This window comes from Motacilla alba, chromosome 6, assembly GCF_015832195.1.
Source record: "Motacilla alba alba isolate MOTALB_02 chromosome 6, Motacilla_alba_V1.0_pri, whole genome shotgun sequence".
Lineage (NCBI taxonomy): Eukaryota > Metazoa > Chordata > Aves > Passeriformes > Motacillidae > Motacilla > Motacilla alba.
The window spans coordinates 6,851,356-6,875,451 of record NC_052021.1 but is presented as its reverse complement, the minus strand read 5'-3'; the positions used below and the strand labels follow the sequence as shown (position 1 = coordinate 6,875,451).

The following is a 24,096-nucleotide window of genomic DNA, read 5'->3' as shown; positions in this document are numbered from 1 at the left end:
TCAATATTTGTGCAGTGTTTTCCATCCCTTTAGAGAGGTACAAAATTTTTGCTCTCTTCTGTGTATCCATGGATGGTACTAATGTTAATTGGAGCAAGTATATTTGCTGGGAACTGAAACTGGGCTTTCAGACTCATAGTTATTTTATTCTAGTTGTTCTTACTGGTAGCAGGAAGCCAGAAGCTGCCTGACTTCTGTAGCATAAGCATGTTAAAAATGTCAAAAATCCTCTTCTCTGAAAAGGGGAAGTTTTTCTCTCAAGAAAATTCCTGGTCTTGATAAACTCTCAAGACTTTCAGCATTAAAAATGAGGGTTCCATTTCTAGTATACACATATTTAAGGGAAATCAGTTTATAAAGGTACAGAAAGAAAAGGCTGGAAATCAAATAACATATGGGGAAAATGCTGAGGCTGAAAGCAGATGTGTTTATTTTCAGCAACTCAGTAATCATTGGTCTATCTCGAGACTGGTCCACATAGACAAGGTGTTCATTTTTCAGACACTCAATTTCACAATAGTGTAGCTGTTGTACAAGAATTCTCTCTTTCTGTTCTTAAGAATTCGAAGTGTAGAGCAAGATGGATATGGAGGAACTTTGTGTTTCCTTCAGTGCTGGGGAACTTTGGAGTTAATTTGGAATGAAATTCTGCAAATGTACTTCATTCTAGCAAATAGAATTGGAAACAGATGTTACTACTTGACAAAGCAAAAATACAACAAACTTTTATCTTTGCAGCACGCTTTTGGATGTCTTTGGGATAGGAACCATCTCCTAAGAAAAAAGAGAATTATTTTTCAGGCTGTATCCTTGTAAATGATGAGCATAAACCTCAGAACAACTGAAAAAGGGGACAATCATCTATCTACTATGCCTTGTGGATTAGTTGTCTGTGTAAGCAAAAAATTGATTGATGTACACCTTTCTGCTAGGGTGCTACAAATATTCATGAGACTGCAACTGATGACAAGACTGAGCAAAGTCTACTTTTTAAAAGGGACATACATAAAGATGTTCATAATCTGAAAGAAGTGACAATTAGCCTACAGGCTCAAAATTTTCCAAATTTATTCAAAGTCCTGCAAACTGTGAAGTCAGTAATTCTGTTAAGCTGGTTTGGATCTGTGTTTGCTGCAATCCACAGCTGGACTACCTACATCTCACTGCCTATTTAGCATCTAGAAATTTAGCCAAACACCTCTGGGAATAGACATTATCTGGGTTCTGGTTTGTTGCACTCTGGGTTTGGGGAATTCTGAATGAGCAGTGGCTTTACCAGCTCATTTGTGGGAAGTCACTCAGGACCTATGGAAGAGCTGTCCAAGTACTTCTGCTGGCCAGATTTATAGACAGCAGCTAGAGACTGTGTGTGTTGATTTTGTTTCGGTTCATGATGGATCTTTGGAGTGGCAAAGAACTAGTTCATTGTACACCAGTGGAAGATTTATGTCTGTATCAATTGCACTCAGAATGGCACTAATGCACCTTCTAAAACTTGAGGTTTAATATTCCTAATAATTAAAACCAGAAGATGAATATTGCAAACAAAAAAATTGATTCAGGTCGGTATTAGAGAGAGTTATGCTTCACAGGAGCAAAAGAACTTTTCCTCTGATCAGAGCTGGTAAATTACTCTGAGTACTGCTGTGGTAGGCTGCTACGGTGGAGATGTGGAGCTGGATTATTCTTTTCCTTCTCTCAATTTTGGGATCATTAAATCTTGGGAATACTGGCAATGCTCAGTGAATGGTTCTGTCTTTTCCTCTCAAAGCTAGAGTGAAAAGTCAGATATCAAAGCAAAATACTTTAATGGTCAGAAAAAAAATTTTGCTTCCAGAAGTTTTTCACTTCTCTGTGTAGCTCGTCAAGGATCTGTGTCCACCAGCCTACCAGACTTTCTCTCTGGAGAAAGTGCCTTTATTTCTCTGTGGAGTGGCTTCTTATGTATTGCTTTGTAGATCTCTGGTAACCTTTAGAACAATTGCTTTGCATCAGTCTCCTCTCAGAGACATTGTCAGCATTTCCCAACTACATTGTCACCTGCTCAGGAATGACTTGCAGTTACAAATGGTTAGACCTGTGACACGGGTGTAACATATTGCCTGATGCTTCAGAGAATTCTGAATAGCAGCATATGGGAAACTACTTATTTTCATTACTCTGAGTCTTGATTAAATTCCAAAGGAACTTTTCACAGTCTCTTAAAATACATCTGGTTTCTTAATTTTTGGGTGTCTTACTTTGCTATCATGGAATGATTAAAAAATTACCTCCTGGGATTTTCAGTGTGTGATGATACTGAACGGAATAATTTGGCTACACACCTAAGAAATATTTCTGCTTAAAGAATTGTCTTTATAGAGGTCAAACTTCTACATCAGATTTCCCCTAGCCCCCAGAAAACCCACAATCTTCTTCACTCTTTGTGACCTACCTGTGAAATTTTTCAGTGACTGTCCTGCTGAACTGATTCAAGATGGGGAAATAATAATGCTCAAACTGTTAATCCTTAATATTTCATCAGGAAACAGTTGGAGGAAGGAACTTGAGCACAGTATGTATTAATGGAATTGAAGTTAGGCTGAAGGGAGCTTCCGAGACATGAAACCCAGTTTTCTTAAGGGTAATCTTCATTGGTACAGAGGGTCCTTTGTCCTGTTGGCTCTGGGACAATGAGGGAAGACAAGCGAATCACAAATTCTTAGTAAAAAGATTTCTCTAGACGGTGCATATCAGAATAAGGAATATAAATATGTGTTTGGTGCTGGAGGCATTGGCCCACTGGCACCAAGGAAGTCATATGAAGATTGAACAGGCAGCAAATACTGAGGTGCAGAGCACCTGAGCTCTTTTTAACCTGTAAATAAGTATTTCTTTCACACAGAGACTAGCTCTCCAATGGGGAAACAGAGCCATAAAGATCAATTTTTTTTTCTTTTTTTTGACCTTGGATGTTTTTGCCTATCTCTGCCAAACCCACTGGTTGGTTCCTTGGCTTGCAAGTTCTGTTCAGCGCTCCCAGTGCATTCAAGGCAGAGAGGTTAGGCCGAGAGAGGATCCTTGTAGTCCCAGCTTGGCTAACTCAGGGTACTATGCAGCATTAAAGCAACCACTCTCAGAGCTATGCCCTCATTCTGGGAGTGAATGAGTGCAGCTGGAATTAATGGATCTTCACATGTGTGGAACTGCAGAATTGCATGTTCATGTGAAGATTTTCTGCTTAGAGACAGAAATTGTGCCAGTTTCTCACACAGAGAGAAGGGGAGGGGAAGATCTCTAACATATGCTCTACAAGTAGCATATGTTTTATATATTGGATTTAGGATGATTAATGCATTCTTTTGTGTGTGTTGGCAGGACTTTCTTTTGGACACGTGATGTATGGGATCTCAAATATTACATGACTGGATGTAAAAATACCATGTACTGACAATTAGGACCACAAACTTGTTATATATGCTCTCTCAATTATACTAATTGCACATATGTAGGCAGTACATGTATGTATGTATATATGTAAGGGAGACACTTGTTCAAATGTATTTTCATGCAGTTTCACAGGAAATTTTTTTGTCCTCTAGAAACTATACAGCTTTATGCAAAATACAGTTGCTCTCTGGTTTTGTCAGGCCTGTTAATGAGGTTGGGATACGTTACTAACTCAGTGTTCCTCACCATGCCCACATTTGAAAGAATTGAAAACAATGTAGCTCATAATGTGAATATAACATTAGTCCCTGATTATTTTATCATCCCTTTAATAGCATCTGGAGCCATTTCACTAGACAGCTGATACAATTTCGAGTGTGGTTTAAGGGGCAGTCAAATACTGATCATTCAGTTTTATTCTGATATGAAGAACTGAGACTGTCATGCAAATGCAGTGTCCAAAGCAGGGCGGCGAGTTCAGCAGCAGCAGCCCTTGCTGCACTCCCGCTGCCGCCCTTACAGGTAAGGCTGCAGCTCCATACAGGGTGGTGACAGTTCCCAGTGCCACCTAGTGGTGTTCTTGCTGAAAATAACTGGAGAAGAGACATGAAAAGACTGTCATTTCCCTGTATAATTTCCCGCTAGCCTGGTGAATTCTTCCTAGGGGAAGTGGTTAAGAAACTGTAATAGGTATTGGTCTAAGCTCAGGGACAACCTCAAAAAGCCTTCCTTTTTATGGCCCAATGCTCCTTTGCCCTTGCATGGGCCCTGGGATTAGGGAAAGGCTGAAGGAATGAGAAACAGGAAGAATCAGAAATACCTCATCTCATTTTCTGCACAGTGCTGTGATGTTTCCATACACTGCCCTTCTGCCTCATCTCAATTTTTGGGGGGGTTAGAAGGAAGGCTAGCAGGAAAAAAAAAAGTCTGGGTGTTGCCTGTTTTCCTTTACTGGAAAATTTCAGTGCATTCATTTTACCTGATGTAGCAAACAGCAAGAAAAGCTCTATTCTTCTCGCCCTGTTCTTACTCCTCCCTCACACCCATTCTGCCAAGGCCTCTTGTAAAATCTCCCTTTTATATCTCACAGGCATATGTTTCAATTTTCACTTGCTGGGTGTGATATTTGGTAACATACGGATGAGTCATATTAATAACTTACTGAATCAAAACATAAACTGCCCTCAATCATTGTGAGATGTGCTCTAGCCTTTGTTTTTGTGGTAGCACCTGTCCAAGTCTTAATCCCATGGTGCTGTTTACTGCACCTGGGCTTTTCTCAAATGTGTTAGACCAAGAAACCTCATCAGTTCTAGCTCTAGCAGAAATATCTCTCCACTCTGATTTCCTGATGTGAATTTTCATTTTAGGCCAAGAAAGGGCCATGAAAATCCTTTAACACAAACCATCTGATGAGTCTCTTTTTAGAGCAACAAGCAATGAAAACTGTGGAAATCATTTAAGTAATATTTTCACTTTTAAAATAAATTATTGGCAAAATATAATCAAAATGTTAAGAAAACAAACCCTGAGACTGTATGTCAACATAACCACATCTGCTATGAGCAATATGGGAGTATTTATTTGCTGTACATTGTTATAATTTTCCGTGCAATAGAACATCACAAAATCTGCCTTGAGACTGGAGTAATCTTATTCCATATGAACAAGTCAGAAATCTCATCCTAAAGTAAACTCTATAATTTTTCCTACATAAAAATTTTCCTATTAGAATACAGTGATCACAGATCTTACTGAGAATGAGATTTCTAAGGCTCCCCTCATCGTTTCATGGCCAAAATGGCACAGAACTTCTTGTCCAGTAGGAAAAATATTAGATTCAATTATGAATTCCTGGGGGTGTATTAAGAGAAAAAGAGTTCATTTTCCACAGAACCACTTCACTTTTTCTGGATTTTGAATTCCCTCACTGTCCAGGCAAACATCCTTAGTCCATATCCCCATTGTGGTTACTTTCTTCTTATGGGGCCAGATGGTTCTCACAAGTTTTCCAGCTGCACTGGAAACCCTGCAGCACTTGTCCTGCCAATGTTGAGAGACAGGCAGGAGCCAGGTGGTTTGAGCATTAACGCTTACAGGTGTATTGCACGTGATTTTCCACCAACAAGCAAATACTAAATCATCATTCTAGGACACACTGAGGTTTGTGAGAGGATATATGAGTGCTTGAGAACACAGAGGGGGGCAAACATCTCTCTTGGGAATAGATTCCTAAACCCCCGAGTCAGCCTGGAGCCAGATTCACAGTTGGCAACTCAGAAAGGCCCAGGAGATACAAAAGAGAGATCAAACATGGCATTGTTTAGATCAAGGAAGCTGCTTTCCTGAGAGGAACAGGATGACACTCCTGTTGAGTATGAAATAGGCAGTTCAGGTTACTTCTGTCCTGATTTTTTGCAGGGTGAATTTGCCATGTTGATGATGACTTGTACAAAATCATCCTGCAAGTAAGAGGCAGAGCCAGCATCGTTCAATGCAGGTAATTTTACAGTTCTTCACTAGCTGTGCCTAACCAAACATGTAAGAGACTGTTCTAACCAGGATTAACATTACCTTTGCTCCTGTGTCCATTTTTTAATATTTCATTTGAAAATACTGGTGGTTTTGTTTTTTGTTTTTTGTTTTTTTTTCTTTTGGGTATTCTAAAGCTTTTTAATCTGTGGGAAATAGACATTATAGTATCTTGTTGAAATATTCCTGGGAATATATATTAAGAAAAAAAATCTTATTAATTTCTACTGTACCAACGTTTCTTTGTATTTACACTACCAGAGCCATTTCTTGTTTTTATAATGATATTGCTACAGTTCAGAACATAGAGTCAATGGCGTTTAGTCTAGATTTCCATTTTTAGGGTTTTCTGTAAAGCTTTCATTTACATAAAGGGAAGAGGCTTCTTATTGGGCAGCAAAGGCATTTTACCTTAGAATGGGCTGGTCCCAGCCTTAGTCTGTAAACTACAACCTTCCCTGATGAGCAGTGCATCGCCTTCCTTTTGGGTAGACGTGCACTCACCCCTGAGATTTGGATACATTTCTGTTCTCTTTCAGCAGAGTAGACATCTAAACCTTATGCTGATTTAACAGTACTAGACAGATTAGTCCCATCCCTATTCTGCAAGAGTCACTACAGATATTTCTGTTTATTTTTAAAAAGTCTGTTTTAATGATAAAAATCTCACAACATTCCTCTTCTTCTTCTCTACTTTGAACTGGTTCTTCCATGATAAAGTACTGAGCATAAAACGTGCAAAAATATCAAGCCCAGGCAACTGCTGTGACAGAATAAAAGTCCAAGAAATCAGTTCCCCTATGTACCCACCCACTCCGTGGGTGGTGAGAAGGCATGGCCTGTACACTTGGAAAATGCTTTTCTCCCCAAGACAGCCTCCAATACAAGAAGGTAAGTGATTGCCATTGAGGGAACTGGAGGGATGCTTTGTACCATCTATCAATTGAGATGTCATTCTGAAAGGTAAAAGATGAAGTAGGCCTGGAAAGGAAAGGATTGTCCATGGGAGCCACAGAACCAGTTTCTGAAAGAATTGCTGCTGTGGTCCTGCTGTGAACCACAGCTCCAGCTGGAAGGAAGTTAGTATAGGGTTAAACCCCAGTATATATCATCATTCTTGAATGCTGCCCAGAAGCATTACCCCGTGGAGCAGTATCAATTCAGCCCACAAAAAGGCATATCAACTGCAAAGGAATAACCAAGCTCAATCTAGGAGATGCAGTGCTGTCTTAGTGAGAGTTTAATGCTGAGGTCACCCTGGAGTGACTACAGCAGGTTCTGATGGGGTCTGAACCCCTCAGTGACAAGTAGGTTTCAACTGATCATTTCAATTGGCTAAGTTCAGCTAGATTCACTCCAGAAATTTCCCTTCAGAAGGCTCAATCATAAAGGCAAAATGCAGCCCCTGAAAGCAAAGTTTCCAAATGCCTTTTAACATTATTTTTATCTAGCACATACTAGTTCATGAAGAAAGAAATTATGTGCTTTCCCTGGGCTCTCTTGATACAGAATTTTATTCTATGATAAAGATTATGGTTATCAGTGCCTGTTGTGGAGGATGCTCATTAGACATTATCAGCTTCAAATACAAGAAACAACCTTTGCTCCTACTTATTTTTGTGGGGAAAATGATAGCACACAATGATTTCTAGGCATCAGCCTGCTTCTCTGACTATTTGGTCAGGCAGCATGCTTTAAAGAGATGTTTTTGCTTAAAGGAGAATTGGAGTGTACATATCTAAGTGTGATCTATGGCATGGTAAAAAGTAAACAAGAATTCAAACAAAGAGGTAGGACTTTCTGATTTGTGTTATCCCTGAATGCTGTATGGATGATTAGGGCTTTTTCAGAAATTGTACATGGAGGTTGGTTTATATCCAATGAAATTTGTTTAAACTAAAATTTTTTAGTAATACAAGAGATTAACTGTCTAGTAGTTGAGAGGAAGATTCTGTCAACTGTAAATGTAGGTACTGAGTGATGCAATACTGCCAAACTACCTCTGTGTTTAAATCAGTCTTGATTTACACTTTCTAAGAGTTTGTGTATTCTGAATTTTATGCTGCTAGTTTGAAAAGAAGAAGAAAAAGATAGTAAAAAATAGAACCTTTATTGTTCTTGTTTAATGTGCTAAGGAAACTAATAGCTGAATGTTAGACATACTGATTTTGCATTTAGAAGATGAGTGGATGCAGTTTCAAATCAACATCTCCAGTTACTGTTGATTTGTTGTCAGTTTGTTTAATATGTACCATATAAAACATCAGTAACAATCAACAGGGTGTGGTTTAGGACACGGTAAGTGTATTTCCCAAGGGCCTTGGAAAATACTGCCAAAGTCTGCAATTCAGTACACATCTTAGAGCCTATAACTGTGCTAAGGCAATGAAGCCTTCAGTATTATTTGGGAAATCTGATACTTAATTTTGTGTGTTTGGTTTTTGGAATGTGGGTTTTTTTTTGTGGGTAATTAGTAAGCTAGCTCCTGTCTTTTCTAAATTCCAGTTATTTGTTCCACTGAATTTAGGTTATTTGCTTCAGAACCACATTTTACTAACTATTGAACTGTGTAGGGAGTTAAGTTGTTGGCAACTTTCCTGAAACAACTTCCCTTCAAATCCTGGTAACACTGGTGATTGTCCTAAATGCATTTGGCTCCTTTGGCCAGTCTGTCTTCTTTTGTAGATAGAACATGAGATGATAGAGAGACAAATCAGATGGATCTGTGTAATGTACAGAAGAAATATTCCTACCTGGAGAGTATGGGGCTTCTCCTAACCTTCTGAGTGAAGACATTGCTTCAGTTCCCCCCAGAACCCTATTCTTCACCTAAGCCTCCTGCTGTAATGTTACCTCAGCATTTTTACGGTCCATTCCCTCCTCCAAGGAGAGATGAATGGGAATAGATACCAAGCCCTTTCTAATTTAAATAGATTTCATCAGACAGCATAAATTTACTCATGGATTAACGTTTCATGGAAACTATTTGAGTTTCAGGAAACTTGGAGCAAAATGCCAAGTTTCTGGACAAAGAGCTGCATACCAGTTTGTTTGCTTCTGCTACTGGAGATCTTCTGGTGCTCTGATATTGTTGCTCCAAGGAGCCTTGCACCAGGGTTCATGATATTCCTGTCTTCATGCTGAATACTCTGAGAGGACTCTGAGGACTTCTAGGTCATCCTTACCACAGTATGGGAAAGGAACTAAAATGTTCCTCCTGTCCCAAGTTGTTCCTAGTATAGTGCAGCATAAGGAGCATCTGAAGATAGACAAACACATCCTCTTTTTCCCCTACATGAAAACCCCCTTCTCAGAATTAGTGATTTTACACTTTAAAAGTTACGTTTCAGCTTGTTTTATATCCACAAGAACCTTTAAAATGCTAAAATTTTCATACTTCACTGGAATTTAGACTTGGGAGAATTTTAAGCTCTAGTGGTTTCTTGAAAAATACCACATTCTCAGCACTGAGACATGATAATGTCTACTTTTCATGACTGGTTATCTGACCAGAACTTTCCACTCCTTGATGCTTATTTCTAAGGACCCACACTAAATAACAGCCATCTTTTCAGCTTCCATGAAACAAGATGTTTTTTACAGCTGGGAAACTGAGGGCCAAGAGGAATGTCATTTGCAATGTCATGCAAAACTCAGCGGAAATCTTGGCAAGAAAGAGCTTGATCTGACTCACAACGCCTTCTACTTGCTCTTCCATGCACTCTCCAAACAAAAAAAAAAAGACTACTCCTTCTCTCTAAGGAATAATGCTAGTAAAAGCTGGAAAAAAAAACACTCTAGCCTCTACTCTTTCCTTTCTTCCAATGCTAATATCTGGAGCCTTTTAGTGTCTCCATATTGCCACCATTCCTGGGCACATGGAAAACCTCTCACTGTTCTAAGGCAGTAAGAAATGGGAGGAAGTTGCAACCATAATCTCCCTATTAGAATGAAGGAACTCTGCCTTTGGCCAAGATCCTTTTACCCTCTTTCCCATACAGAATTATATTTTTCTGGGAAATTCCCTTTTGAGTGCAACTGGCAGCAGTTTTTTGCCTTTCAGCTCCTTTTCAAGAGGTGAGTCTCAGTGTACAGCCAGGCCCTAAGTCCTCAGTGTCTAATGAGCCTGTCCTAAGCTCAGGCTTTGTGCCCTCATGCATCCAGCTCTGCAGCGCTGATGTGCAGGCAGGTTAAGAAAGTTGAGAGTATAGCTCTGTAACACAAGCAGAGTGCTTAAACAGAGGGCTCTTTTGTCTTTTATTGTCTTGGTAAAAATGTTCAAGTGAAGGTATGATAAAAAAGAAGAGTGGCTCTATTAAAAGAGAAAAAATAAATTTTTAGAGTGTTCCAAAATCTCCCTAAGACTCATCAAATTACCTGAAGGCAGATGATTGAAATAAATGTAAAAGTAACTGAAATTCAGAGGTACTTATACAGAGAAAAAAGTACTTCTGTGCATTAAAAGAATAAAATACTTGTTTTCTTTGCTGGAAAATGTACTGCAGTTTGGTGTTCAGTCAGTAGCTGATCAGGACCAGCTGTTGGGTGATGCAGTGGCTTGAGCAAAGAGTAACACATGAGCTGTGCTCTGTGGACATTCTGTGTCAATAAGACACCTCTGAGTCACATCTCTTCTTTGGCTGATCCTGAATGGGGCGGGATAACAATTTTCCTTCTGAGTTAAGTTAGAGTGATGAGTAAAATGCCTTTCCTTCATCATCCACCACTGACTACATCAGGCAGAACTCACAGGACTCATTGCTCTGGGTTTTGCTGTAAAACATACCGTGAGTTGTGATAAAAGCAATGCAACTGCTCTTGCTGATGTGCAGCTGTTGGTACGCACCAGTGGAGCCCATGTCAAAGGCATCCCCTTAGTAAGGGCACTAACAGGATCTCCTTCCTTCAGCTTGCTTGTTGTTTTCATGGAACTGGTAGGAATTTTTCTGTTCAATTGCTGTTGCTGTGCCAAGTTTAAATAACATTGGCTACTGGGTGTCCAAGCTATTAGGGCAAGAAAATGGTGGCAGCAAGGGATGAAAACATTTGCATAGTATGATCACACAAGGCTTGTTCTCGTGTGTGTTCCTTTTTCCTTTTTCTAAAGCCAAAATATTTCTGAATTTGGCATGAATTTCTGGAGAGTTGGCCTGAGACTTCAATTTCTTTGTCAAATCAACTATTAAAATATTTTCTTGAAGTTCCATCCAGCAGCCTTGGTTACTCTTCAGTGTAGGCTGGTAAACAGTTTGGAGAAGAGTGGGTTTGTTTTTATATCACCACTTAGACACACAGGTCATTTTATAGTGTAATTGAAAGAGTCTTTCATATTGCAGGATGGAGAAAATGGTACCAAGGTAGCAGGTATCTTAAAAGAAGACTCAGTGTCAGCTTCTAGTGCCTCCTGCAATATTATCATTATTTTTTTGTTTTGTTTTGTTTTTGTTGTTTAAGCTGAAGAGGCATACCATAGAGCAGCATGACAAAGAAACAGGACAAAGAATTTGTTTAATTAAAAATCTGCATTAGGATCATAAATGTATAGTGAAAACAAATCCTCCTTTGTTCTTACTTAGAATATGTGAACTTAAAGAGAATAGATATGAATCCAATAAACAGAAATACTACCTTTATTCAGTGTCTGGTAAATCTGTTAAATTCATTGTCAAGGCAGGTTACCTAGACTAATATTGGAGCAGGACTGCTGCAATAAAGGTGCTGAATCATTTTATGACCACTAACACTTCTAACTCCTTAAGCTATGTGAAATCTCATGCTTCAAATTGTACATAGACAGCAAACCACTTTTCACTGCTCTTTTCTTCCTTTACATCAGTGGCTACAGTTTGGCTTCAAGGTGCTTTCTTTTCTTTTCTTTTTCTTTTCTTCAAGAGCAGTAAAACACTAAGTAGTGACAGGATTTTCAGGATGAAAATCTTACTGCAACTTGGTAGTCCCATAGTTACGGCATATTTTACATGCACAAAAATTCAGCCATATTGTGAATTCTGTTATAGCAACAGAGAGATAATAAGGGTTTGTTTTTTTTTTTTAATTCAGACATTTTGACATTGTTAGTTTGAGCTTCAGTGTTGTATCAAACTTTGTAGAGGGTTGGTCCAAGTAGGCTTCTCTCCAGTAAAATACAGTCTTCTTCTGGACTACAATGGCACTTTCAGCTTCCCCGAGAACTGCAGCCCTCCAAAATACAATTTTCAGCAGTGTTTGATATGAAGTAAAAAAGGAAGTTTTTGTACTACTTCTCACACAACCACTTCCAGATAAAGTCAGGGCTTCTTGCTTCTATCAACTTCTAAAAATTTTAAGTTCATCTGAAGACCTTCTCCTCTGTCAATCTTAAGTCACTTCTTCTCCTACAGTCTTATGTGCATCAGACTTCTAAATTCTTCATTTCTTTCTAAATAGTCTTTTAAATGCATAGTTGCTATAGAAATATTGTCATGTTCTCATGTCCAGCCATGGAGGCACATAGTCATATTTCCTGTAGTAGAAGTTCTGAAAAATTGCATTCCAAGATTGTATTTTGTATTAGGAATATGATTTTTTTTTTTTTGAAGGGGGCAATTACTATGGGGGGAACAGCATATAACTGTATTCTGTACAATTAGGTCACTTCACAATTGTCACTTGCATTTGCCTCTTCCTCTCCTTGCCCCATAAACCAATCTACAACAGAGACATAAGTAAAATTAGATGCATCTCAGAAGACGTAGAGATCTTTAAAGAATGGGGTAAAAGGAGGGTCCTGTCACTGTGTTATTTTTTGTCACAGGCATGGGAATCCCAGGATGGGATTCATGGCAAATGAAGATGAGGAAGACAACTGTTAAGGAGAGTAAAGCTTGTGACAGTAGAATAGCTTGATAGCAATTCTGGACGCATTGTAATCATCTGTAATTGCAGCTTTCAAAGAAGGGTTCCTGTGCCTACATCTGTCTTTCACTTTTCTTTGCTGTCCAGAGTGCTTGCAAGAGAAGTAATTTGGGTGTTGTTTTGTGTGCCCTATTGATTATACCCTTCAAGACTGGTCCATTTCTAAAAGGTTCACCATTGGTGTGCAATATTGTTATGTCAGATATGTCCAGAAAAGGCTGCAATCTACTGCAGTCAGCAGAAATGTAAAATTAGCTGTGATTTTCAATAAGTAATGTCAATTTCTGTAGGTATTTAGGACCTTATTTTTCATTAAAGTCCTATATTTTTATATTTTTTTTTTTGTGCTCATGTCTCTAGGACTTTTCAAGTAGCAGTTGCAAGCTTTGGATAGACATCTAGAATTACAGAAATTGTTTTGTTGCAATCAGTTACTCTCTGATTTAAAAGTGCAGACAGTTGGGGACAAAACAACATATGACTTTGTCAGGGTTGGCTTTCAACACAAATAGGAACAGTAACTGACTTGGTTGTAATTCATAATACTCAGAAATGTTTGTCCTCTGCTTGTTCATTTTAAGCGAGTGGATTGATTTGTGGCCATGGTGTTAACTGAGAAAAGGGTAACTTTGCAATGGATTTGGCTCAGCTGCTCTGGTTTACCTGAGGTGAATGAAGTGTTGTGCTGAGGTATCTAATTTTCTGTAAGGTAGGCCAAGATTTTTTTAGATGGGGGAACAGAATTTCACTTTGTTACCATTTCGTAGGAAATTCAGTCAGCATTGCTTTTCCCAGATTAATTTAAATCTAACATCCAGGATTTTTTATTGTGTTTGTATAAATTCAATATGAAATTAGGTTTAAAAACCCCACAAGTGTGTACAGCAACCCACAGGACTTTTCTTTGCAATTTATCACTGCTCTCCCCTGATGATCTGGACTGTTCAGTGATCAGAACACCCACACAACCCGATGGTCCATTGATCTAATTCATCTGAGTGCATCTCCTTCCCACCCTGCTTAGCAAGGAGCAGTTCCATGTCACGTAGTGCACACGTGAGCTGGCACTGCAGCAGCACTCCTGGGAGAAGCTGCCACTTTGGTTCCAAAGTATGGGTGCAGGGATATTCTTTGTTGCTCCCTTAAAGAGATGACTGTTTTAAATAATAAAACGACAATGCAAAGACTAGAGGGAAGAGCTGTCACAGCCTAATTGAAAGTTCGTTATGCTGCTTATACCATTATCGTAAAACTCTTTATCATGTGTCTGTAAATGTGCAAATTAAAAACCCAGAGGTAATTTTGTATTTTATCTGCATTAAAAAAGATGGTGAAATTATCATCTCTTTCATAGTTAAATAACTTTAACCTGTATGGTGACCTTTGAATATGCAAATAACATAGCTTTGTTGGATGGAATACATTTTGTTAATTGTAACAGGATAAGTGGAGAAAATCTGAAGAAAACAGGAATTCATTTTGAAGTCATCATAGTGGAAGGTTTATGAGATAAGGAGAAAGGAAACATTTTATATTTATGTGCAGGCTCAGAAGAATGATTGTCTACTGGTGTTCAAATCTGTGACTCTGCAGCTGTAATCAAAACCAGCAGGAGAATTTCTAACTTACATCACCAGCAGCAAACTTGGTGAATACATAATGCATGCCCAGAGACTTGAAAAATTCCAATAGGTTCTTAGATAACAGGGTGCTTTTTTTTGCTTTTTTTTCCCCCCCTCAGTTTGTAAGGCATCTGTGAAAAAACTTGATGCTGTGACCATGAAACTGAGTAATAATTAAACATTTTTCTGCAGGTCAGAATGATAATTTCCACATAAAGAGGAGAGAGAATGTAATGAACACAAGGAGAGAATAAGTTGCTCTTAGGCATAGTACAAGTTGGTTTTGAACAAATCTGTCTTGTCTCCTGTGCACACAAGCATGCTGCCATGCTGTCATGCTGTCTCCAGGCCTGCTCCCTTCCCTGTGCACGTATGCCCAGGGACATTTTGAGTGACCACGTCTTGATTTGGTGATCTCTGGAATGAAGTGGGCTTGCATTTCCCTTTATACCTGTGACCTGCATGAGAGATGCCAGTTTACCTCTCCAGAGGACTCCAGTGGGAGTCAAGAGCTTCTACATTGCTGTAGCCACTCTGAAGCGCACCCATATCCCACACACCATTACACAGAAGCAGCAAAGTTTAAGCAAATTTCACCACTGATCTCAACAGGAACAGTTGCAAACTCGCCATGTTATTTATGGCTGACTTGCAAGCAAAGGTTTGGAAAGAGCTGGTAATTTGCAGAATACAAAGCTTTACTCAAGGGATCCTGGCTTGGAGGTGTGCTTGGTGGTTAAGGCAGAGGAGGCCTGTGCTCCTAGGTCACTTGCTGCTGGACCCCCATTCACTGGCAGAGTGGCAATTCGTGACTAGGCAGAGCAGACATCAGTGTTACTGTAATAATGGTGCTTTTTCAGGCAGCTTGAGCTCTGTTGGATTATATATATGAGAAATAATGACAGAATCAAATTCCAACTGTAAATCTGAGTGAATTCCATTAATGTATTTTTTAAAGCATTTACTTATTTTCATAATTTCCATATTAACAAATGTAAATTACAGCCAAGTCTTTCTTTCATCTCTCATTTACTTTTTCGAGTGTATTTATTCTCCATTGAGCTATACCATAACCAATTCAGATTCATTGCTTTGAGGCTGAACTGTTTGTTTTGCAATTCTGCCGCGTAAAAACAGAAGATAACCTCCTTTTGTCTCACTGGATCCTGCAAAACTGGCTCTTTCTCACAGTAGATCTTTCTGATTACTGCTTACTCTGTAAGTTTTGACAGGAAGTTAGACAGACTTGGAATTAAGGTTCCAAGGGGCTGCAAGCATGCTATGTTTTGACTACTGCATATGGATATTTTTAAAGGCTGAAAACTATGCTGTCAGTCAAAAATACATCATATTAGCAAAATGTGGATTCTCTGGCTAAAGTGTGAATGGCTTTATCAAGGGGCAAGGACATTTTTAACAAGGAAAATCCTGAAAGACAGGGTTAGTCAAAATGTCTCAAAAGAGCTGGTGGTAATGTAAATAATTCTTGATGATATTTTGCTGTAAACATTTCTTATAACATTCATATGCTCAACATCATAAAGAGAAACCTCTTGTTGTGTAGCAAGAAAGTATATGAAAGTGTAGAAAATTGAATTTTAACATGTAGGTAAGTTATGGACCACTGGTTGAAACAGTCTAATATTTCACCTGCCCTGGTAATGTTTCATGAAGAAACTTCAGCACTGCCATCATGCAAGTCACAGCAGTTGAATTTTCTGTCATTGTCTCACAAACTCCTCCCTGTGGGTTTTCATTCCGGAGTTCAGTACTTCTGTTGTTATCTGGTTTTTGTAGGTATCCAAATCATAAAAATATCATGAAGAACTTGGGCAAATTCAAATGTGGGCCAGACTTATTTCCTTTCAGTCATGGAATGCAACTCATTCTTGACATCAGCTCAGAGCTGAAATCAATGGGAATTGCATAGTTTACACATTTCCTACTAAATTAAATTTCTTAGAAACTGTGAAAATATCAGGCCTTGAGGACTGCGGGCACAATACAGCAAATGATCACCCTTGAAAGCTCTCTGGGCCTCCTCCCAGCCTCATCCTGCTGGCTGGGGACAGCTCCTGGGACATCACAGCTCGAACACCCACCCTGGGGCTGTAGGGGAGAATACTGTTTTACATGGGTCAGAAACATGCCAGAAAGTGTTCTGTCTGTCTAACTCCATAGATGTTCACATTCAACTACCTGCAAGTGTTTGGGGCATTATTTAATTCATTACTGTGCTTCAGTGCAGCCATGCAGGGCTGAAGAACTTCCATAATCCAGCTACCCATCCACTGCTTTCTGCACTCCTGGGAGTACAAACAGAGTTGTCTGGGCAACAGCAAGCTGCAGGGGTTTCATGTGGTCTGAACGAGGATCCTGCAGGCATCTGCCTCAGGAACCCTTAATGGAAATTTATTTGCTGCGCTGGAAAAAGCTTTGTTAGATAAGTACCTCTGTGTCTTATCTTGTATTACAGCTTCCTTGGCAAAAAAAGGTGATTGCAAAAGAGATTGTGGTGGTGTTTGGATTACTGGTAATGGAAAAGAAATTCTGTGTACTTTTATTTATTTTTGTGTTGCAAAGATAGAAGACTGCAAAAGTTAGAAACATGACCAGAATAGTAAAAACATGCTTGCTACTGGATTCTGGGGAGTATTCATATGCCAAAATTTTCTTTGTGCCCTCATACTGATAAGACGCTTATTCCAACAGGAAAGTCAAAGTGCAGACATATGAGTCTAAAAAATTTGAATTCACTAATGTTTCTACCTGCTGATTTCTAGACATGTTGAGGGAGAAAAGTCAGCTGGGCCAGAGCAGGAACCTGTCCTAAGAATTTATGAAAGATTCAACTGCCCATAGCACTCACTTGCTCTGACATTATACTTGTAATAGGAAATCTATTTATTGTTGCTGTTCCTAAAATGGAGCTGAGCTGCTGAGGAGAGAAATGCAAGTGACAACTTCCCACACATCTTCCTGTTTCCTCTGTTACCAAAGAAAGCCAGACCTCATTTAATTATACCTACTTGAGTATTCTCATCCATTAGATTTAAAAAAAACAAAAACAAAGGAGTGCCATCCTGTGGGAAACCAGGGTTATCTCTTCCCAGAAGCTCCATTCCATCAGTGGGCTCATTTACCTTTTCACAACAGAAGAGCTATTTGTACCTCTGAAAATGTGATGTTTTAATATTTGCCATTATTAGGTATAACAGTGTAACCATATATTAACAACTCCCGTGACAGAACTGAGAAGCAAACATACTTGTCTTAGGCCGAAAGGCTGCATTAAAAATAGGAACAGATTATTACAGAAACTTAATAGAAAAAATCTTTCCCACCGCCATATGGTTGTGATATAACACAAAGTGTTTTCCTGCCAAGATATCACATTACAATGGCAGGCTGCCAGTAGCTTCTCTCTTCCTCATTTAAACAACAAAAATATCCAAAAAGAATTCTTTGGCTGAATGAGGCTGTTGCTTTTAAACATATACTATTGGCTGGTACTCAATCTACGTCTCAGTTTCTCTAGAAGCAGTCCATTTCATTGTGTTTTATTCAGAAGAGTACTGGAAAATAGTTTATCTGGCTCAGATGTTCTAGGACATTTCTTTCTGTTGCTGGCCTCAGAAAGAAGAGGTCTTACATGGCTGTAGTCATCTGTTCTGATTTCTAGTTCCTGATTGAACTAATTTTGATGATGCAAATTTCAAGCCATCCTGGTCATCTCTCCTTGTCTCTACTTCAACACCTGTGCAGCTTGAAGAGGTGTGAGGTCATTATTTTCCAGACAGTTTGGTAAGGTTCACTTGTTCAGTAGAGTTCAGACTCAGAAAAGCCTGCTGAACTATACCTTGTCTATGGCATAACATGCGTTTGTCATGGGATAGTGTAGTTGCTTCTTAAGGCTACTTCATGTGGTTAATGTATGTGGCATCAAATTGTACTTTGTGTGTGTTCAGATCAGGAGGCTGGGAACCTTCTTTCTTTCTTAATACCTACAAGCAGAAAAAGCAAAATGTTTTAATCACACATCCTAAGGTAGTCACTAATATCCCCAGCACCACAATGCATGACTAGCTGGGGATACTCCTTCCTTACACAGCGATTGCCCACAGTGGTGCTGGTGTGTGTTCAGGAAGCTCTAGATCTTTGTAACCACTGGTACCTGTTCCTCTACCTGAAATACTCACCTCTGGGTGAGCACCTGAAGTCTTTAATGAGGACATGATTATATGTTCAGCCACATCCTCAGATGGTATAAATTGCTTTTTTTTAAAAAAGAAAAAAATTTTTTTGGCCTTTTCACAGACATCTCCAATTTTCTACTTCTGAACTGTATCTATCTCTACTAAGTAAAATGCTGTTAGAACTAGTTACTTTGTGACCTGAAAGCATATCATCAGGACCACAGGACATCTGCCTTCATTACCGTTCTCTCTGTCTTTATCTGCACCTTTGTTTCTGTGTAGCTCCCTGGAGAGCATGGATAGGTATCAAACCAAATAACTGTCCTACAGGGGGCAAAACAATATTTGCAAAATATTGAACAATTTGTTTTTAGGCAAAATAATTTCTTAGTGTGTGTACTTGCTGAGCTTTCAGGCTTGTTGAGCATAAGGGTCCTATTTTTCTTACTGTCCTCACCTCTAAACCAGTGAGAAACTGAGTGCAGCCCAGAGAGATGCTCATGTTGCACTACAAATAATTTTCCTCAGTTTCATCTGCGTTAGTATTAGTCACAGATAATTTCATTTTGTGTGGACAGACTAATGTGATTAGCCACATTTAGATTTATGTGTATGCTGACTTGAGCTGCGTTACATAGCTGGTTTTTAGGTGCAAATGGTATGGTGGATGATGTAATCTCATGTTCTAAATAAGTGTCTTATTGTGACACTTTGCTGCTTTTACTAATAACTACATTGCTTTTTAGTTCAGCTCCTTTAGATGAAGACTGTTCACACGTTCTTTTTCGCAGACAACTAATGCTGGAAACCTTTGGAAAGCAATTAATGAGTCATCTTCCATATTGCATAAATCTTTGACAATCAGCTTGAACAAATCAAGAATGATGCATGGAATAATAGGCAGAGGTCCCCATGGCTGCCAGCTAACCTGAGGGGTTGCCATGTTCTTGCTGCAAAGGATTTGAAGAAGGTGTGTGACCATTTTGATTGGCTGTGAGTTATAACAGGTCTGATCCTGTCATGCTCTGATAACCTCTGAAGCAGTTTCTATTTAGCATTGCTCTTCTGTGCTTCACACTGGATCTCGTAGCCTTCTAGCACATGAACCAAGGGTGCAGAGACTCACGTGTCTGCCTGCCAGGCTCTGCCCCAGGCTCTGTCCCTTTGGTCACCTGGCTGGCTCTGCAGGTGAAGTTCTGTGCTCTGGAACGCAGAAGATGCAGTGACCATTGTGTACAGCACTTCAACAAGCATTTATGCTGGCATGCTTGCAACAGATTGGAAGAGTGCTTGCTGGTAGAGGCTCAGGAGAAGGAATAACAACACTTTTTTATTTGCACTTGTAGTTTAGTGAACACTGCGGGCCCTGGCCTAGACTTGGTCTTCTGTGATAACAGCACCAGCTGTCACAGTGAGACTGAGGGTGTTAGACCAAGTGCTAAATCTTGATTCAGTAAATTGCAAGACAAAGAAATTTTGTTAGAATAAGCACAGTAAGTGACACATCCATTTTTTGAAACTCAAGTGTATGAAGAAATTAGCAAAAAATCTGTAGCCTCCGGAGGGTGGTCTATTTGCAGAGATGAATAAAGATAATTATAATATCAAAGTCTGTCAGAACCAGAGAAGTTGGTGACTGAGACACAAAAACACCCTGTTCTTTATATAATTAATGACTGTCAGAAATTATCATTGATCTTTAGCAAAACTCATGTTTACCCAAACATGAGGGTCCACTTGATATGCTGTTGTAGTCATAGGGCAGAATGAATAGCTAACTGTCCACTACTGACTATTCTGCACCTACAGCCTGACAGACTGGGATGGTTTTAGAAAACCTTCACTACACAGCTATGTTTGTGCTCTTCATTTCTAGCCTCTATTATCTTGCTTTCACTGTGGCTGAAAATATGAATATAGACAAATAGAAAACTAGATGAATCACTTGATATTCAAGCAAGCTGTGGAACCCTTAAGAACTTTATATCTTGTAAAAATTGCCTAAGTGGGGACTGTAAGTCACTGTAGAAAAAAAATCTCTTGAGTTTCAGACCTGTCTCCAAAATGGTGATTTAATGCAATTTTTTTCTTCTTCTCACAAGCCAACTTCAGCAGTACTAGTTATTCCTTGTTAATCCTTTTTCCAGACACATTTGAGTTCAGTCAGAGCCCAAAGTGGATGAGGCCAAAGAGGTCTTCACTGTCATTACCATGTTGGATCCCAATTCTCTTTGCTATTAAGGAAATAGAGAGATGTGAGGAGAACAATGTTTTCTTTTTTTAAACACTTGTACAATTCAAGATCTTTCTTTCCATCAAACTGCTAAGAGTGACTCAATCTAGGATAAATTCCTTCATGCTCTAATTTGACTGTAATGTTTAATATTGTCTTTGCTTCTGCTTAGACCTCTGCTTTTGCAATGTGCTTATGACAGCTGTGTTGCTAACTCCTCACCACCCCGTGAAGCTGTGGACTATCTCTTGTGGGATTGGGTTATCAATTGAACAATGGGTCTGTTTTGGTTTTTTCTAGACACTGTGAGGTACTGCCCTATAAATCTGAGGTAAGGAAGAAGTGCAAGCAGAAGCAATTGTTTCTGATGACAATAAAGTAACCAGAAAAGAGCCTGAAGCCTATAAATAGGACATTACACAATAGAAATTAGATAATGGGAGCGTAGGGAGTGTAAAATACTAAAAGTGGAGAGCACATGCTGTTTTATAGCCACAGGACATGTTTTATGCTCTGTCATGGCTATACTGTATTTGAGATCCAAGAGTTGCTGATATGCTTCAGACCTTTTAAGATGTAACCATTCTGTGGGGAAAATACTGCTTTTTCTAGTTCCTAGTAGGCACCACTGTTCTCACTGAAGTATAATGAAGTTGCTTTTCTAAAAAGGTTTGGTTTTCATGTGGTGTGAATAGTTGGGGTTATGGCACATCTGTCGAAACCACAGTGGCAGGCCCTTTAAATAGCAAAATGGAAATTTGCTGAAGTTCGTTATTGGAAACACCTCCATGGAAAAGCCACTTGTCAAGGAGTAGCTTAGATGTGTAGTCAGTTCCTGTTGTGTTTCCTTACAGGCCACATGTTTTTCCATTTTCACTGCTTTAAAGAGAACCTTGGCTGCAGAGGTGGCTAAAAGGACAACTTGCTCTAACAAGGGTCTCTCTAGGATGAGCAGTGTGGAGGTAGACACAAAAAAAACATTTGTTGCAAATTAAAATGTCATCAGCTGGAGATGTTTTTTAAAGGAGGTATTAAATTAAGAGGCTTCATGTATGATATTCCATCTATCTTTAAAACATAAACCTTGAAGTTTTTCTGGGAGAAAGAATAGAAGTCTTCCCTTGTATGTCTTTCTTAGTTTCAGAAGGACAGATTTCCTGTACCCAGCTAATGAACTGAAGGGAAATACTGTAACTTCTGAACTGTGATATTGGTAGCTATGTTACATGATATTTTCTGAGGAATTGCTCTGTGGCTTTAAGGATCTCAGTAAACTTCCAAGAGGTGAGAATAAAAACTTTTCCAAGTCTAGTTTTATGATGTTGACTGTCTCTAGGCCAGTCTACCTCTTGTGTTTCATGCCCTCTTTCTGCAGTGGAAAAAGTGATGTAGCTGATCCTTTTTAGTAAGGAAATGGGCTTGAAATCATCTGATGAGTGTGCTGTTGAGGTAACACAGTTGGGAGAAAACAAAGAGCCCTTTTAAACCCCCTAATTGTGCAATTGTGAATCCTTTCCAGAGTCCTAGAAAACTGTATCCAAATGTAGTCTTAATTTCAAGTGGCTAAATGTTGACTACTGTGATGCATAAGCTGCAGGCAGAGTGTGAAGGTTGAGTGTCTTCTCCAGAAGCAAGCCAGCCTCTTAGTATGCCCCTTCATAATAGTGTGTGTAGGGCAAGCTCACTAGGCAGCCCCTCTAATTTAACAGCTTTTCCTTTGTGCAGTGCTAGGGACTGGGATTTCTGTCTGCATGTTTATCCATTACCTCAGTGTTTTTTGCCCTGTGATAGACAACTACCATTGAATTTTCCAGCTTTCACAAGGTTTGCCTAAGCTTATCTTTTGATGTAGGGTCTCTATTCAATTCTTCTCATATTTCAATGGCATTGTCCCGCTTCAAATATCTCTTTTGAATTTACATGTTATTGTGGGTTATATTTACTGCTTCTTTTAATTATAATCTACCTGGGAAGTTTTGGGGTGTGTCTTTGTTACTACAGTGAAGCTCAGAGCATTCTCATATAGGAATTAGTGTTTGTTTATAATGTAACTTTAGAGTCAGCAATATTATATGAGTGAAAATACAGTTGTATCCGAATCCTGTGGAAAAGAACCGCTATACCTTTAGTCACATAAGCTTTCAGTTTTTGGCATTGTTCATTCGGAAAAAGGGCATCAAAATCTAAACATCTCTTGGGTGCATCTATTTGTCAGAAACGCCCACTTGTAACTTCACAGTGCATATGTATGGATTCCAGGAGAAGTCAGTGAGGGCTTCAAAGTATCCTTAGACCTCTGCATTCATATGTGGCTGCTTCTCCCATCCAAAGTTGTCCCCATGCTAACTTAGGCTTCTCTCCCAACCATGTGTTTGGCTGGTTCATGCTACAATCCCTGGCCCATCTGCAGTTGTGGTGAGCTTTAATTTGTCTCACTATGTAGTCATGGCATCTCTTCCTGTCTGAGCTCTTGCAGGGAACTGCCTGCCTCTGTAGGGTTTAGGTTTCTCCTCAGCATTTGTTCTATTACCTGAAAAAGGGGTAATATCTTGAAGATGAGTAGGGGGAAAATTAAAAATGCAAAATATAAGGTGATGGAATTTTGATAAATATTTTACGGAAAGCATATGTATTTTCTCCGTGCATTTCATAAAGATTATTTGGGTCAGTTATTTTCAAACCTTTAGAAGAACCCTGGGCTCCTATTACGGTATTCTATATTTTAGAGTGAATTTTTATGCTTGTTCTCTGTGTCAGCAATACCTACAAGGTTATCGAGTGTTGTGTTCTAAGAGAATACATTCATTGTAATCAGGCTACTGCAGTGTATTGCTATTCTCTGAAAGCAATGTTAGTATGAATTGATGGTGATATAAGGGAGGCTACTCTCTAGCCCCATTATTTTAAACTTGGAGGAAAGTAATCAAAAGGATGCAGTAGTGAAATCTAGGTTTCATTATACATGATTTCAAATAAAATTCTGCAAAATCGCTGGTTGATTTGTTTTAATGTTTGTGGATTGCTCTAACCTGGCATCTATTATTGTCAGTTAAGAATTCCCAAGCCATCCTTTACAACCACACTATATTTTAACTCATTTTATTCTTCTCACCTTCTCTTCCTCACTGTTCTCTAGCTTACACACTGTATTGCAACACTGAAAAGGTGCAAAAATTTACATAACAGAGTG

The 24,096-nt window shown here is 39.1% G+C and overlaps 1 long non-coding RNA gene across 1 annotated transcript in view; it reads left to right on the top strand.

Moving 5' to 3' along the window:
• The window catches only part of LOC119702373, a 41,341-nt gene extending 34,536 nt beyond the window's left edge, over positions 1–6,805 (top strand). The window contains exons 2-3 of the long non-coding RNA XR_005257345.1: positions 5,851–5,929; positions 6,682–6,805. This is a non-coding gene — a long non-coding RNA (uncharacterized LOC119702373). The remainder of the gene's footprint in view (positions 1–5,850; positions 5,930–6,681) is intronic.
• The last annotated feature ends 17,291 nt before the right edge of the window (positions 6,806–24,096 follow it).